Source organism: Lytechinus pictus, chromosome 8 (genome assembly GCF_037042905.1).
Source record: "Lytechinus pictus isolate F3 Inbred chromosome 8, Lp3.0, whole genome shotgun sequence".
NCBI classification, from domain to species: Eukaryota; Metazoa; Echinodermata; class Echinoidea; order Temnopleuroida; family Toxopneustidae; genus Lytechinus; species Lytechinus pictus.
Genome location: NC_087252.1, coordinates 4,747,201 through 4,763,353, shown reverse-complemented (window position 1 = coordinate 4,763,353; position 16,153 = coordinate 4,747,201).

The window sequence follows — 16,153 nt, the reverse complement described above, 5'->3', positions numbered from 1 at the left end:
TTTATATCATGTAAAGAGGGTTAATGACCAATTTAAAATCCACTGATGAAATTACTAATTTTATCTGTGTATATTTAATTATCAACCCTGTTTCACTTTCATTATGAGGGAAAGTACCACATGACTTCATTTCTTTCTTTCCCTACAAAAGAATGTTATACTATGTGGTACTTTCCCTTTTTCCTCCAAAACGTAATGTTAATTTGTAGACAAACGAGGATCAAAATTAAACAAAAGCACTAATCAACACCTTGGAAAACTGCGATGGAAGTGTAAAAATTTCAGAATTAATGGGAAAGTTTAAAATATCACCACATGATCCTATTTTCATTTCCAACGAGAATGGGAAAGTACCGGATAGCATGACTGTTTGGAATGTTAACTTATACCCCTTTCATAAACCCAATTATGCGGCTAATAGCAGCATAATTTGGTCGTAAAATCGGAGGAGGACCAGAGTTATCCGCATTATTTTGATGCTGCAATTATCCGCATAATAGCGGCATCGGGACCAGATTTTGACTTTATGAACGCATTTTCAAATAATGCGGATAATTGCCATGGTGCGGTCACAAGGTCACCCTTTTCCAACACAACCGCATCGGAGGGGGCGTGTCCAGTTGTCATGACGATTATCCGCCTTTTTCAGGACGGGTGCTCGTAAAAATAATGCGGATTATTTTTGGAGTTTGTGAACGCAATTTTTATTGAATTATCCGCATTACTCTTAGGCAGCTAATTGGAGGATGGGTTTATGAAAGGGGTATTATTTTTGCCTGCTTAACTTTGAAATCGAAGAGTTTTTCTACAAGAAGAGGAAGGAAGAATGATCGAATCATGTTTGTGAGTAATGTGAAGTTCACCCCCATGATTCTCGTGGCATTGCCATTTCCTCAGCCAAGGCCTGTAATGACTTTTGTGACTTCAGATAGGGATCATGCATTGATTTTTCACTGGAAATGTTAAGCTACTGAAATACTTTCATCTTATTGGCTTAACAGCCAATAAGAGGCTGTTCTCACTACGTTCCTAAAACTAGTTTAGTGGAAACTAGTTTAACGCGTAGTGAGAACGGTCGAAGCGGTCTTGGAAGCGATCTTCCAAACCAGTTTGGAAAACCACCTCGCGATGTAGTGTTCAAGATCGCTTTGCCTCGTTAAACTGGTTTTAGCGTAAGTGAGGACACAACCGTTCTTCGGGAAGCGATCTTCGCACATTCTGAGCGCGCTACTCCACACGACAGGTGTAGAATGCCTATGCTGCGGTTTCAAATTTTGTGAGAAACGTGTCACCCCACTGAGAGCATTTCCATAGCAACAAGAGCGCTTTACGTGAAGTGATTATGAAAACCACTTTCGTGTGATCAAGTGGGAACGCTAGCAAAGCGATCTTCCAAAGTGGTTTCCTGAATCGGTTTCCAGTAAACTAGTTTTAGAAAGCGTAATGAGAACGGCCTCTAAGTCGGTGAAAATCACAGACTGTTTGCTTCATGAAACAGTTCCCTGGAAGGGATCGTGGAACATGTATTTGACATTGCTCTATGAATTATTTCTTAAAGTGACTATTTTGATATATATTCTTTAATAGTGTGGTAAAGACATGTCTAAACAACATTGACTTCATGTTACATACCCCATTTTAATAAATGAAGTTGACTTAACTTTCCTCATCAAAATGGATGGCATTGAAGCGCAGATGCCTGAAGTTCTATAGGGACAACACAATTTGAATATTTGTTTGTTATACATCATATACATGTTTATATCTCTTTTTAAAATGGAAAAAAAAAAGACAATTTAAGAAAATCTTCCCATGACATTTGTGACCAAAGTTTGTATTTGCCTCTGATACTCTAACAAAACAACAACAGTAACAAGAGTTTGGAATTATTGGTATCTGAAGACTCTGAAAAGCTAAAAATTTATAATGTTCTTATACTGTAGATGTTGTAGCTTACGGTATATGACGCGTTTCATTGAGGTATGAATATTTGTACATACGTGCTCGATTCAATTAGACTTTGCTCAAGCCTTAGAACATTATAGTTTGATATCAAATGACTGTTGGTCAGTAGACTGTAAACTGCCACATTCATCCTCATCTGGCTAGCATTTTCAACTGCATGTGCATGCAAGATTATCTAGCGCGGTGAGGTATTATGGAGCAGTGCATTGACATGCTTACACAATAACATTTGGAGAATTTGAACTTAATGACTGGTAATGTTTCTTATAAACATGATTGGTTAGTTTGTCAAGCCGACAATCCATTGGATCGGCCAACAAGCCAGCAAGCAATGCTAATAATGTTAAATCCAAAATGTCAATGACGTGTTTGTTTCATCTATGTAGGAGTCGTGAGCGTTGCTTTCAGCCTGATTGCTCACGGGTTCAGGACCTGCGGTGTATGGATTCCTCTCTCATGTCTAATGGAGAATGATTTATTGAAATAAAAGATATTGAAATTAGTAATCTAGTATTAAATTCCTTAACAATTTTTAAGAACAAAATTCTCGTATTAATGCTGATTGATACGTAATGCATTCTTAAATGTAAACCTATGTACTATCATTAGCTCACAATGCATTGTCTAGCTGGGTGTTTCAGAAAGCTATTCGTAAGTTACTATTAACTTTTTGAATGACTGTTGGCCCTTTCTTGTGAGTTGAATCACCAGTGAAAATTTGGTGTGTATCATTTTCGACAAAGGGTAAGCAATTGATCTTAACGTCGAGCGTTACTTATAAACAGCTTTATGAAACGACTCCCTCTTATTTTAATTCAATTTCCTATATGTTTGTCTGACATAGCATCCCAGGGATTCTTTTGCAGAGAATGATTGACATCAAACTCAAATTGAATTTAATTGCATCTCCCATCATTTGATTACACATGTTTGAGATGAATGTAGGTTTGAATCTATTGCAATTCTTTGTAAGACGATGCCTCAGACCTGAGGTGACGCAGTAAAGGCTCGCACTTCTCCATGAAACAGCGTCAAACTTCCGTTCCAGATCTTTTCGCTTCTTTCTTGGAAGTTTTCTTGGAGGCTTTAGAACAGTGATTCTCTGTGCTGCGGATCCTTCATTCAACACAGATCTATCAGCAGGCCTGTTATTGTTTGGTTAGCAAGAGATTTGTTTGGGAAATTGGTGCTTACACCTCTGATTGACCCTGTTCACACCAAGGGAATTCGTGCCAAACTCGCATTTAGAGGAATCATTGCGGAGAATACAGTACTTGAAATACATAAGAAAAAATAGTAATCATCTTTACTAAATATTCATATCTATGAAAACATAAAAAAATCTGACGATTGAAGCATTTGGAGAATTGATATAATATTTTCAAGTGATTTGAAAGTGAACTGATTAGTTTGTATTTTTATTTGAATTTCAAAGACACTAATTAAAAAAAGGATATAAGACTCTAATTAATCCACTATTCAATTAGGTCATGTATATTTTTGTTTTTACATCAGTATTTTAACTGACTCTTTTTGAATAAATTGAAAGTCTTATTCAAATTCAAAATAATGTTTACACCTGTAGGTAGTGTTGTATGTATACAGCTTTTATTCTCTGTCTGAATGATCAGTGAGCAATATCCCCAAAAAATCAAACATCTTGAATTACATGGAGAAGACATATTCAGCAATGAGGTAAGACAGTGTGTCATTTCTTATGGGAGGCAGTCAGGCAGTCGAACTTGTCAAGGCACCAATATCATGCCTGTGCCTACATTTACTTGGATGTGACTTCTAGTTGTTTCTTGGGCTCAAGTTCTTTGTCATCTTTTTGAGCTGTCTCTCATGTGTACCTGTATATCTCGGAAATAAAAGTTATTAGCTGAAATTTGAAGGTAAGATCTTGAGATTGTCTTTAAATTCAATGTGCTAATGCTTTATTTTCATTTACATGTATTTGATAACAATAATAGTGTAGATTTGTAGAGTGTGTACACCATCTAGACGCTCAAGGCGATAGTTCAGAAACAGTTCTCTTGTCTGGAAGCTACAACTATATACACATCTACAAATTAACCTAAAATCTTAAAAATTACACCATAGTAACAAAAAAAAAATTCCTTAATTTTACATCATTCATTGTAATTCATGGTTACAATCTGATGGGGCCTGGTGCCCCCCCTTTTTGCTGCTCCATTCACAAATTTTGTTTTTGTATATATAATAAAGCAGGGTAGAAGGTTAGATTTCTTGTATAGTTATATTTTCCTGCTTTGTGAAAACCAAATGAAATTTTGTTTAAAATATTTATTGCACACTGAGGGTTGGGGGCTTTGGGCTATTTAAAAGAAAATAAATTGTTTTATTCAAATCACACTTTTACCCAGTGTTTGGCTTCAAATGGCATACATGACAAAGTCTTTAAGTTTATGGGCTTTATCAATATGATTTGCAGTTTTATAAGGTAAATTTAGAGCCTTGATCGTTGCCAAAATCACAAATCTAGCCTCTTTTAAATTCTGTTTCTACAAGACAAACCTAGAGCCTTAATCATTGCCAAATCATGTATTTTTGTTTAGTTCTCTGGAAAACCTGATACAGAACATGGTGCAGACAATTTTTTGCCTTTGATATAAAATATTAAAATTTTACAGTCTTTTCTCTGTTGGATTTACATTGGATGTCGATTTGGAAATTATGTGCAGCACCTCTGTTTAATGTAGACTGTCTAGCGATCGTTGCACCGATTGTATGTAATAATCTCATATCACACCTGCCCATCTGGACAGTTTTATGTTATTAGTTTGCCAAGCTATGTGAAGCAGGGATTGTTCAGACATCATATTTTTATGCCGTCGTTCAGACAATGACATTTTGTGATGATTAACACTGAATAAATGTAAGGGTTTGGCACCCGATGAAGAAACAATTCACTGTAAATAAGAGTTTTGGATGAATATTTTGGAGCAGAAAAAATCAGGGTCAGATTGTGTCTTGGCTTTATCGACCAGTTCAGTTTGGTACTGTGTCTTTTGGTAATTTCTAACTTCTAGCATCAAAGGATGATATCTGCTCTAACATAGCAACACATCCGGCTCATTGCATAGTCCATGGAAAGTACTCTTGTTCATCTTTGGAAGCTCTCCAGTTTAATATGGTTGTCAGTAGGTAACTGTGCTCTGAAAGTCAAACTCCTCCATGTTGTGACTGTATAGTTTGGTTTAGGATATGGGTTAGTTAGGTTAGTGTTCAAAATCAAATTTTTTAAAGTGGGGTTCAAAATGCCTGTGTACATGAAGTTCAAGTTTGAGGTTTTTTATGGGTTTAGTACATGGGTGCAGTATTGGGGATGGGGGGGGGGCAATACTTCCCAAGTTTGCAACGAACATGATACAGTCCTTGCCCTTACCGTTTTATTGGTTCTGATGGGTTGAATGAATATATGGTCGATTCCAACGAAAAGTGTACAAATGATGTCCATAGGTGTCATTTTTGAACGAAGGCTTCATTTGCATTGATTTTATGTTATCCAGATGGACGGCGATGAGACCTTTTGCGCCATATATAATTCAATGTACTTTTGTGCAGTTTTTAAGTTTTTATGAGCGAAAAACTGTCAAAATTGCACGTTTTTGGAAAAAAATTCTTAATGAATTTTCAAATTCCATTATGGTAGAAATTAAATAGTGGTTTTGAGCAATATTAAAGTTTCCCATAAGATTGATACATATGTCACGATTGTGTTCTGAAAATCTCACCTTTATTTGATTATCCCTCAATTTTTTATGATTTTTTTCCCAGTGGTAAAATTGGGCGTTACCTACGAATGTCAATTTCTATTAGCTTTTCCAAATGTCATGTTGTAGTAAATTTTAGACGGATTTGTGCTTAACGCATAGCCTAATATGTTCACATAAAAAATGCATTGTATTTATTCTTTCACTTTCTATGATAAACTCCATATACACGTCGAATCCCAAAAATGACCATTTGGTCAACAAAGTACGTTGCCTACGAATAATTTTATAAAACACTGTTTTGTGAACAGGTTAGTATATTAGTGAAGAATTTTCATATTATTAAATGGAAAAATGACTACTGTTACTGTTACAAAAATTTCATGATATAGAACTAGGTATTGTTGGAAATTTTTAGCAATAAAGGCTGTATTCGTAGGTAATTCTTATGATGCAACGTGTTACCTACGAATACAAATATAGTTGCTGCCCTCCGTTGACACTTGTATTCACCGCGTGGCAGAACAGAACGTTTGCACTACGTTGTACGAACATCGGAGTTGATACAACAGTTTTATGCCGGTTTCGTATTTATGTGAGTATGTTTAAACTTTTTTTATTAACGGATTTAAAGGATACATAATACTTTGACTGTTCAATTAAAAAATATATAAAGTTGGATCGCCCTGTTTATCACATTTTCTTAGTAATAGTGGATATTTTTAGGCTATTTGTGTGAAGACTTTCCCTTTCTATAACATAGCATTGTCTTTGGGCATAATGCGTACCACAGTTGAACTCACTAGACTGAGCCCGTGATTGATACTGGAATGTATTCGTAGGCAACATGTATTCGTAGGCAACATTGGGGAATGTGCACTGTTTATAATCCTTTGACAATGTACCTTCTCAGTTGAAATAAATATTATGCTATGTAATACGTGAAAGTACATAAGTGTGTTAATATTTAGAGCTAAATATGCAACATTTTCACACTTGAAAACTAATTTATGATAATTGTAAATACATTGATGACAATTTCAGATTTCCATAATTGGGAAAATGTATTTTACTTAAAATGTGATGGTGTTCTTAAACTATGTTTTAAGTTATGTCATTGGATATCCATATTATACTTGTTCTAATCGCTATAGTGTCTTTGAATATTTGTGTTTCACCGTTTTTTTCATTGTAATAGTATGTATTCGTAGGTAATCAAAATACGAATTCAGACCTTTGATGATAGTAAAATTGTAAAAATGTGGTATCTATTATACGGATTGGTGTTAGTGTTGTTGCTATGAATATGATCGTGCAGTAAACTTGTCATCGCACTGGTAAAATCTGAATATATGAATCATTTTACCTTAATATAAGTTGCGTTATTGGCGCTTAATTTGTGTTTATAGGAATTTTAAAACAAACAGATTAGATTAGATATATTTTTCCTCTGATGTTTCAGAATATCACGATGGCCAAGAAACGTGTTTTGATGACGACTTCATTCTTTCTTTCATGACACCCGTTCGATCAAAGTGGAAGTGGGGACAGAGCGATGTGGGAACAATCGATCGTAACCACATCCTTCTCAAAGTCGAGGAGCCACAAAAAGAAGACAAAGGCGCGTTGCTTAACGTTTGACCAAATGAGTTGGAGATGGTCGAGAAGCTTTATGCGAAATTCAAAGCAGGCCAAGTAAGGCTGCGTTTATGCGACCTCAAGCCAGAATCATGATTTGAATCATGATTTGAATCATGATTCAAAACACAAACATGAATCACGATATCACAGAATCAGCGTTTAGACGACCTTCATTCCAAAGCTGTTTCTCCTCAGATTCGGGCCAATCCAGTGCGCATCACTAGTGCGCAGTTTGACAGAGGAAGTTTTTCGCACGTGTTTCGGCTCTCGAAAAATATTTTGCTTCCAGAATTCAACCTAAGTTTACTTCTATCATATAGGGTCCATATGCTTCTATTCATCTTGTTAGTTAATCCAAAATGGTGTTCGGAAGTGAATTTCAGCGTAGATCCAATTTAATATTGACACTCTATACTCAACAACAACTGAGATCATTGTCTGTCCAGTTAATTCATTTACTAGAACTTGAAGTTGAAGACATGACCAAAAAATGAAAAGTAGTGGACGATGCGAAGACCAACACAGAATTTTTACATGACAAGAAATGCATGCAGAGTAATCATGTACATACAATGAGCACATAGAGAGCCTTGAGCTTGGCAAGAGTCAAACCGAAAGCCGTAGCCCGACACAGTGAGGTCATATAATCATGATTCAAATCACGATATCGTTTATTCGAACATTTTCGTACGTGATTCTGCAGAAACGTCTTTCCAAACGCCCCTTTTTTCGTGTTTCATGTTTGTGATTCTAATCATGATTATATTCAATTTCGACTAAACGCAATCGTGATTCTGCAGAATCATGATTTGAATCATGATTCGAATCATGATTATAGGGTAAAAAAGTGGCGGATAAACGCACCCTAAATAGCGTCTGAATACCCAGTTGAGTCAAATCAACATCTCAAACTTTCATCTTTTATACTGAGTAACAATTAATGCTTTATTGAACTTTCTGTTTCAGACTCATGTGAAATGAAAATAATAAAAAAAGGAAACCTCCTTATAAAGAAAGCGATACCTACGAATAAGTATTTTATTCCTGGATAGATGATTAGCGAAAATCATTCTGGAACATTCTTCATGGCGTAATTGTTGTTTTTAAATATATTTTGATAATGCAGTTTCGAGATAGACTTTTTTTCCGTGGCAAAACTATCATGGACATAAACAAAAATATGCCTACATGTACATGTGTGATCATTCTTAAACACATAACCACCGGGAAAAATACTTAACAGGTGTATTTTTATTTTGAAAATCCTTGATATAATCATGGTATAAACATATCTGATGTTTAAATATTACATAAAAGAAAATAATAAGTGCAGCACAATCTATTAAGAAATGTTTGAAAAAAGCGTTACTTACGAATACGTTTAAACAATGAAATGTATTGGCAGTTTACAGAAGCCATGATTAATTCTTATGATGATTTGTGTTTAATAGGTAATGTTTGTTATAAAGTATATTTTACATGATGTATTGTGCTAGTTACTTTGTTTTGTTTTTGTTAAATGTAATATTACTAGGATTATACTACCCACATGGTAAGTTTAAAGCATAACAACCGTTGTTATAGTATATAGTAAGTATTTATTGCTTGAAAATACGATGTAAATACGTTGTACTTGTTAAGTTTGATAATAGCTACGACGGGGCTTTGATTTGAGAAGTAACCCATTCTGTCCTCATACGTAATGTGTTTGTTACCTTCGTATACATATAGTTACCTACGAATACGCATTTTTCAAATAATTGCCAGAAGAAATATTTAAGATATGTACTAAAAATTGATCGCTGGCTAAAATTGGTACTTCATCCACTAATAATTGCATGGAATTCAGCACTTGTATTAAAAAGGTAATGAAACTACATTAAGTGAAGCAATGTCATGTTTAATGTTCACTAGTTCAAAAAAGGTAAAGTAAATATATTATGCAAGAAACCAGCCTAACATGGGACTATAAAATAAAAATAATTTGTACATACAATCACTATAGCATTGTAATTAATTTACCATCTTTTGTTCAAATGAAACATATCATATGGTTTTATAATTTTATGTGCTTGTAACATAAGTACCGTGTATTCGTAGGTAACAGGCGTTTGTCTTACTTTAACTTCACCCCCTCAGCACAAGGTCATTTTAAGAGATTAGTGATGGCAATTTTTGTTATGAGTTGTTTAACCTATGTTTTTTGCATGCGTAAAAAGAAATAAAGTTTAAACCACTTTGAAATTTGTACTTTAAAAAATGCGTTTTGTACACTTTTCGTTGGAATCGACCATATGAGCATAGCAAGCATCTTGTGATGTATGACACTGGAGGTATGTGATGGATCTATGCAGGCTGTAGTGATCATTTACAAACCTATAAATACACATCTCCCATCATCCGTAACAGATCTATCTGGTTCATGGCTTGCTTAATTTTTAGTCTGACTACACAGACTTTGCTCGTGGCTCAGGTTTTTAATCTTGCACTTCATTTTCTTATCGTGAAGGATCATCATCATCATCATTTGCCGTTGATGCACGGTCACTCTGCTAACACGTGCAGATATCGCATTTTCATAAGACAAGCTGTCATCAGCAACAAGGTAGGCCTATACATGTATGCCCTACTCAGAAAAGCTTGGTTGGGTCATGGACCTACAAAATATAGAATAAATGGTCAAAGCAGATATACAAAAAGTGGCTCTGGTCCTTTTCAGCTTTCTAAATGGCATTGCATGTGCATATCTTAGGGTCAAATAAAAAAATTGCAGATCGGTCCAATACTGATGTGGTCTAATATGGTTTGGTTTGTTAGCTATTTGACCAACGATTGGTCTAAATGAACTAATGGTCAAATCATCATTTTTTTTCCATTGACCATTTTTGTCCAATAACTGATGAGTTGATGATATGGACAATGGGACCTGCCGTGGTATGGATATTGGACACACTGGTATTAAATAGACCAAATGAGGTTGGATGTTTTGGGCTTTGGACTGGACGGCTTTGGACCAAACAGTCAAATCAGGGACTCGGATGAAGAGATAGAGTCTATTCTTGCAGACTGCTTGTTTGCCTGTTTGCCATCCTTTCTTTGGCCTGTATCCAGCTATGATGTAGATCTTCAGACCTTGAAATTAAAGGTCAAAAGATGGAGGTTCAGTTCTGCTCAATGAATCTCAATGAAGAAAGCAACACAATTGCTGAAGAGGCTGTCACACTTAAACGTGTATAAAGCCTGCATATGCCAGACGTACTCTATCTCTGGTCAGCCATTCTCTCCTTTAAAGGAATGGTCCGGGCTGAAAGTACTTTTAGCTTAATAAATAGAGTAGAATTCACTGAGCAAAATGCCAAAAAATTTCATCAAAATCGGATAACGAATAACAAAGTTATTGAATTTTAAAGTTTAACAATATTTTTTTAAAACAGTCGTCATGAATATTCATTAGGTGGGCTGATGATGTCACATCTCCACTTGTTCTTTTGTATTTTATTATATGAAATTAGGTTTATTCAAATTTTTTCCCTCAAGAATTAAAAAAATTGGATTGACAACTGATTCAGTGCATTAGATATTTATTGCTGCAACTTATTTCATTATAAGGGAGACATATTATTCACACAAGTATGAAATAATGAAAAAAATATGATTTTATGTAATAACATAAGAAAACGGAAGGTGGAGATGTGACATCATCAGCCCACCTAATGAATATTCATGACGACTGTTTTCACAAAATATTGCTAAACTTTAATTATTTTTTATCCGATTTTGATGAAATTTTCGGCATTTTGCTCATTGAATTCTACTCTATGTATTAAGATATAAATATTTTCAGCCCGGACCATCCCTTTAATCCAGTTTCGTTTTATATTGAGAATTGCATTAAAAAAAAAATGAAAACATTGACAGTTGACAAATTGAAGAATCATTTGTATTGTTAACAAAAGGCCATTCTTGATATTAAGGAATACGTATGTTTTTGGCGCATGCTGGCTAAAACGTAACCTAGGACCAGGATTGATGCAGGCTTTTTGTAATGAGAAACTCGCAGTGGACATTGTCTATGAAGAAGAACCCAAAAATATGCAAGACCGGAGTGTGTAGGTTGTGACTGCTTTCCATGCACTGTGCATAGGTTTGCGCATCAGAGGTATTGCTGATGTTTTACGTAATTCAAACACAAAAGCTGCAGCATCCGTCTAGATTATAGGCTAAGTAAAAGTATATAACCCTTGTTACATCTTAGCCCCGTCTTACAAAGAGTTATGATTGATCCAATCAATCTCAAATATATGGAAATCCATCATTGTCATAATTTTTTCTTCAGAGGAATTTTGCTCAATGTCCATTGAAAACAAAGAAGCATACTGATTTGTCAAGAAAATATTTTGAAAAAACATGTATGTTGGATGTTGATGTTGCTGGCTTTCTATAGATGTGATTGATCGGATCACTTTCAACTCTTTTTAAGACAGGACCAAAATCGATGGCCTGGGGGATCACAGCACAATTGTTAGTATAAAAGCAAGCACCATCTGATGGCTTTGAGTCCTCTCCAAGGGACCTTGTAATATGGATAATTTCATTCTATCAGTCATCAGGGCATCAATGTGGCATTCCACCCTCTTGTTTGTTGTTCTTGATTATTCCACCAATTTGTATTATCTGACTTGATGCTATTAAATATCCTTACTATAACAATTTGGACTGATTGCACCTTGATTTAGTAAAGAAAACCCTGAGCCGAACATGAAAAATCTGTGTTTGGTGAAGTCTTTGAGCTTCAATGGTTCACTTCTCCAGACCTTGAACTTCATTCAGACCGTACATTGACAGCTGATTGTCTAGTTAAAAGGCATGTTCCCACTGTCCCACTTATAACGCATGTCTGTAATAATGTAGTGATACACATAGAAGTGCTGGTGCTGACAATATCTATTGACATTACTGTTTGTCGCTTGAAATCCTGAGCAGTGTCGGGTCTGCCCAGGTGGGTGTTTCATAAAGCTGTTCGTAAGTTAAGAGCGACTTTAAGAACGACTGGCGATCCTTTCTTGTGGAAAATGGTATATTCATTAGCGATGGTTAAACGCGTAAGAAAGGTTCACCAGTCGTTCTTAAAGTCGCTCTTAACTTACGAACAGCTTTATGAAACGGCCCCCAGGTCTCAGAGAACCAGAGGCAAAATGCCATGATTTCTTCACATTGATGATACTGTTCCTGACAATGATTGATATCTGTTTGTGTCTAAATATATAAATGCCCAATCCTCTTTTGTTGAAGCTTCTGGTGTAGTGGTTTGGTCTCTTGCATTAATTGTTCCTGTGTTCGAACCCTACTTTGACAGAAGTGTCCTTTGCTTGCCAAGACGCCAATCTACATGTACATACTGTATGTAAGCTGTGGCATTCTCCACCCAGGTGTTAAATATGTACTCTTTAGGATGCGAAAGCCAATGCATGGTCAAATTAAGTCAAGGTCATCAAAGGCCATCCAAGGCCATGGTCATGGATCAGTGCTGCCATGGATGCTTGTTTTATTGCCCCCAATGCCTCTCTTATGTTCCTAGGGGATTTGTTGAACCACCCCCACCCCCTTTGTGCTGTGATATAGTAATGTGCCCTAAAGTTATGCGACCTTTCCTGAAAAACATTGAAATGTAGTACCTGCCAATTTGAGTATGAAGCTCATACTGGCAAGCTCCCACAGGGAGTGGAGAAAGTGCATATGTACATTGTGTAAAGGTAAACCAGAATCTAATGATGATTTTAGTGTAATTTTAATGACCAGTGAGAACAATACCCCAATATCTGAGACAAAATGCAGCAATTGACTGCGGTGAATGTGGAAAACGTGTTAGAAACGAGAGCCAGTTGAAAACCCATTAAGCTCCGATTATCTTCTGAAGGGTTTAGCAGGAGCGCTGCTGGATTCATCGCTTCCCGCTCTTGTTCGTTCTCTCCCTCTCTCTCTTCTCAATCAGCTTCTCATCCTTTCATACTATCATCTTAATTTAATTGCTGATGACAAACTCAAAAGATCCATGATTTGACAGATGCAGCCTCCATGTACAATGTACATGTAGATGCAAGGATGGTTCTTATACCACGACAAAAAATTCTTCTCTAAAGTTGTAAAAATGTTACGTTTAGAGTGAACTTCAAAGTTGATCATGTCTATAATCCTTAATAAATGCTCAACTTATATATCAACTTATATATGGAAGGAACTTTATTTCTCCATCAGATATTGTAAATTGTGATATATTCTCATTGTATTTTAGACCTATTTGACCTAAGAAAATTGTCTTTAGTCTTGTCTTTAGTTTTTGTAAATTCCCCCCCAAAAGTATATGTCGCTATAATTGCATCATTGCAAATAATTGCATCAACTTAAATATTTTTTTTGATACATAAACTCAAATTGTATTGTAAAAGCCCCACTATCATACTTTGTTTTCCTTCTGACATTTCACTGAAGATGAAACGAAGCTGATATCCATAGTTGAAACACACTTGTTCATTTACTAAATAATGTGCGTCGGCCCAGCGTGGACCCCATTCCAATTAGAACGAGGGAATCAAAACATCTGCCCCTTCCCCAATCCACCTATGGAGGAATCCTTATTAACCCAAGCCAACTTTGCTGATATGATTATGATGTTGGCATTCCATCATGTATTCATTAAAAGGAATTGATCATTAGAATGTTGTCCCCTGTTCTACGCAGACATAGATTTGCAATAAAATGGTTTCTTGTTATATTCTATTACATTGTATGTACCCCACATGCCATCAAGAAAAATAATTGAGTTTACTTCTCTACAAAGTGTGTAAACATTAATTCTATTAACACATTTACTGTATTTTCAAAGACAGAATGCTACTTTTAAAGGTATAATCGGACAAACCTGATAAAAAAAATAATGTAGATTGTATTTTGCCAGTGAGAATGCAATCTGAAGGAAAGAGCTCATGATATTCCTGAAAGAAAATATACCCATAATGGTGGTCAATTCTCAAAATTTTTAGAAATTATGCAGGGGTTCTTATTTAGACATTAGGCATGGCAAGTTGAACTTGCACTAGTCTTCATTCTAGACCCACTTCTTGATCAAACACCACTCAGGTCTGTGCTTGCAAACTAATGGACACACTACAATGACTTTTGTCTAGATATTTACCAGGCCCCACCCACAAGCCTTTGCTGATCAAGTGGTTCTGTGTTTATATGATAATTCAAGCATTTTTTTACTGTCTTTCTTATACACTGGTGAAGCACACTATTCAACAACTTTTAAAGGGAATCACAAAAATCACTTTGCTGGAGCAGAAATAAATAAATAAAGGAATGAATGAATGAATGAATGAATAAATAAAAAGATAAGTAAGTGAATGAATGAATGACTGAACAAACAAGGGGATAAATGAATGAATGAATAAACAGATAAATGAATAAATAAATAAATAAATATCCATGTCAGGCCAGGTACTACTACGTGAAGGTTTTGAACCCCATTACTTTGTGCCAACATTCACAAATCAAAATACGAGTAAGCCTCATCATGATATAGCACATCAATATATCATACTCTGGAGTCCTATATTAAGTTTAATACTGTTTTTGTTACAAACATAATCCAATTACTTGCTGTTATGAATTGCAATTTTTATATTTGAATCAAGTCTCAGAAAATTCTTAAGCCAATATTTCAAACACTTGTTGGCTATCCAGCGTTGGGCCCAAATGGAATATTTGACTCTCCACCAACATTTCATTACCTTTAAATAGCACATTGCCCTTGCTGATCACCAAATCGCTCATTCATGCCAAAAAAAAGAAAGGGACCAAAATACATGAAAGGATTAATTCTATCTGCTCCCTGCATTAAGTTACAGTCGTACTCCATTACACTTGGTTAATAGCATCACTGTCGACTTCCTTGTAATCCTGCCTGCACTGTGCCTTGGCCCAAAAAGAGTTCCTAGTGTAGTATAGTGAAACAAGAGGAGATTGTTTTGTCTGTAGCAATATTAGCTCAAGAGGGCTTGGAGACTTGGACTAGATGTGATTTTGTTGGAAGAAGGAAAGTTAGGATGTTGTTCACTTTGGTTCTCTTGTCAAAGAGGGGATGGAAGTCTGTAATGATTTGTCTATGGTTCTTGTGATATGACTTGATCGCTGGCTTAATTTTTATTGTGTGTGAAATCAGGTATGTACTACAAATGCTGAAAATTTGCTCAAATTTGCATTAGGACAGGATATCCATGAGACAGTATTTTTTTCGATGATTCAGTCTTTTTTTTCTTAATCACTTTGCACGTGTAAGGAGTGTTTGAAAACTACATGTATGTACAAAATTACAAACTTGATTGTAGAAATCAAAGTATCTTTTTATGTTACACCGCCCGTGTTTTATTTTCATTGATCAGTGTGGTTATAATTATCATGAGTAATAATGATAATAATTATAATTGGCATTTATATAGCGCTTTATCAATCTACGACTGTTCAAAGCGCTTCACAATTATTAATACCCGGTCGCTGGATTCATAGCATTTCAAGCAGCCTGTTCGGCGCACATTTGCTAAACCAACCACAATGACGGTTCCTACCGGTACCCAATTAGCACCTGGGTGAGTGGCAAAAGTGTGGATTAACGCCTTGCCAAAGGACGCTAGGCCGCCCATGGTGGGATTCGAACACACGACCCTCTGATTACAAGTTGAGAGTCAGAACCGCTTCACCACGGTGCTTCCACAATTATTAGTATCATCACAGCAGGTCTGATCAGTTCCTTT